The sequence below is a fragment of the Octodon degus genome, unplaced genomic scaffold (assembly GCF_000260255.1).
Source record: "Octodon degus isolate 3935 unplaced genomic scaffold, OctDeg1.0 scaffold00073, whole genome shotgun sequence".
Classification (NCBI taxonomy): domain Eukaryota; kingdom Metazoa; phylum Chordata; class Mammalia; order Rodentia; family Octodontidae; genus Octodon; species Octodon degus.
The window spans coordinates 8,522,807-8,525,698 of record NW_004524649.1 but is presented as its reverse complement, the minus strand read 5'-3'; the positions used below and the strand labels follow the sequence as shown (position 1 = coordinate 8,525,698).

Genomic DNA, 2,892 nt, shown 5'->3' with positions numbered 1-2,892 from the left:
GTCTATTTCTAGGCAAAGATGGGCACACACCCAACTCAGAGGCAGAATAACATGTTTCCAGTTGTTTAGTTAGCTGTGGAGATCTTTTCTATGGCCTACCCATATTGGACTGAATGTTTGTGTCTCCTAACATCCATACACTGAATCCCTAATCACAAAATGATGGGATGAAAGGTGGGGCCTCTCCATCAAGTCATGAAGACAGAGACCTCATGAATGCTCTAATAAGGAAAGGCCAGAGAGTCACCTTACTCTATTTCTACCATGTGAAAATTCAGTAAGAAGTCAGCTGCTGTGATAGTCAAAGTGAGCTGTGAACTTCACTGGCTTTGAGACCCACCCCCAGAATTAGGAAAGCACATTTCTGAGTGTCTGTGTATCAGTCATGGAAGCATGATCTTGGGTTCTGGATCTGGTCCCTGTCCGCTTCCCCTCTGGCACCGTTCCCTTGTTCTGCTTCCTAGCCACCATGAGCTAAGCATTTTTTTTCTCTACTATAATTTTTCACCATATTTTTTGCCTGGGGGATAGATGACCATAGCCCTGAAACCACTAACCAAATTAAACCTCTCCTGTTTTAAATTGTGGATGTGGGTTATTGTGTCCCACAACTGGAAAGCAAAAATATAGCACCATGAAAGAGGGCCCTCATCAAAATCCAAACATGCTTCTCCCCAGTCTCAGGCTTTCAACATTCAACTGTGAAAAACATTTTTTTCCATTATTTATAATCCACCTAGGCCATGGTACTTTGTTAGAATATCCTGACTTAAAACATTAGCCCAATTTTCTTCTTCCATCCCAGTTGTGACCAGCCATACAGATTTATGAATGTGTTCATGACAGAGACTGGAGTGTTGGGTATTGGGCCTACAAGTGTAGACTCCATGACCTTCGTCAATGTCAACTGGAAGTGTATCTGCAGAGCACGGTTTGGCAATTCCATTCATCTCTCTACCCATCACACCTTCTCATATTTTTCACCTTTTTCTCATATTTCTCAAAAATCACTGCTGGCTTGGAAAAGTTCTATTTTTCAAAAATGGCTACAGTGATATCTCACATCCCACATTATTTTCCTACAATGTGACTTTAACACTTCTCCAATAGAGTGTTGGAGAGTCTATATCCTTATCTTTAAATATGGAAGGAACTTTGTCCTCATCACAACCAATAAAATATGGTAGAAATAATGTTATTGTTTTTAAGGATAGATCGCAAAAGTGTTATCTATACCTGCCTTGATCTGGAGCACTTGGTCTTTGAACCCAGATCCACAAAGAAAAACTAAATAAGCCAATCCAGAGAAGACATGTGGTGAATTCACACGTAAATTTCCCAGCTAAAAGCCAGCTAAACTACCACCACACGTGTAAGCTAGTTGCCTTCAGATAACCTCTTCCCAGCTACTGTACTTGAATCTCCTCAAATGGGCCAAGACATGTAAAGAAGATACAAGTCATTCCCATCCAAATTCTTTTCTTTCACATTTATTTCATTAGTACATGTTTGTGATATATGACGTTCACATTTATCCTAGGAAGTAGGTACATGTAGATAACATATCTTGATTGTGTCTTAATTCTCTTCCCCCACCCACCCACTTCCCTACCTCTGTCTCTAAATTCCTTTTCCCCATTTTCATTCTTATAATTATTTTTAAATTCAATCTTATTTTTTATTATTAAGTATTTTAGTACAATTTAGATATGCATAGTGATCACATTCATCACAGGAAATCTGTATCTGTACATGATGTATCTTAGTTCCTCTTTTTTCCCATTCACCTCCCCTTCCTTCAGTCCCTCTTCCCCTCCTTTACAAAGATGTGTTTCTACTTTATCACTTTGTTCTCAATTTTTTCTTTTCCTTTCCCCTTTAGTCTTCTCTGTCCTTTTGAATAACTTCCTTGTATCTCACAGTATCTATTATGCATTTTGTTTCTTATTTACACTTTCAGTTTCTCACATAGGAGAGACAAAGTGATATTTATTTCATTTAAGAGTATCATCTCAAGGGCTGGAAAGATAGCTCAGTAGAATAAGCGCTTGCCTGGCAAGCACAAGGGCCTGAGTTCAATCTCCCGGTTCCGCAAAAAGAAAAAGTATCTCCCTCTCAAAAAGGAGGGAGGAATGGGCATGGTCTCAAAGTACATCCAAGACATCATTTTATCAGATTCACTGTTTGATTCTATAAGAAATTCAGATTTTTTTTTTACATCTCATTTTATTTCTCGGGTTGAAAACATATGGAGCATGTCACAAATTTCCATGTCATCCATGCACAGGAGCCATGCTAATCTACTCTGTATCATTCCAATTTTAGTATATGTGCTGCTGAAGGAAGCAATAGAGAAGATCTAATGCCACTACTTCTCTAACTCTTTAATGAAATTGAAAGGGAAGCAGTACTATCAAAGCCATTCCTAGAAGCAAGAATTACCTTGATACCTAAGCCAGAGAAAGACTGAATGAGAGAGAGAGAGAGAGAGAGAGAGAGAGAGAGAGAGAGAGAGAGAGATTACAGCCAATCTACCTAATGAATATATAAGATACTGGCAAACAAAATGCAGAAAATCACTGAGAAGATTGTACACCATGATGAAGTAGGATTCATCTCAAGAATGTAGGGCTGGTTCTACATATGCAAATCAATAAATGCAATGCACCATATTAATACAACCAAATACAAAATTACATGATCAGCTTAATAGATGTAGAAAAAATATCTGACAGTCTAACACCCTTTCATGATTTTAAAAGAGCATACAGAAAATTGGAATAAATGCTCTTTATCTCAATCTGATGGCAAACCAACAGCTAGCATCACACTAAATGGTCAAAAACTAAAAGCTTTCACTCTAAAATCAGGAACAAAGGCTTGGGTTTTCCC

The 2,892-nt window shown here is 38.2% G+C and overlaps 1 non-coding gene across 1 annotated transcript; it reads right to left on the bottom strand.

Annotated features, from left to right (window-relative positions):
* Positions 1–2,242: 2,242 nt before the first annotated feature.
* On the bottom strand, positions 2,243–2,349 carry LOC111817901. The gene has a single exon (XR_002822002.1). It is a non-coding gene; the product is annotated as a U6 spliceosomal RNA (small nuclear RNA).
* Positions 2,350–2,892: the final 543 nt, after the last annotated feature.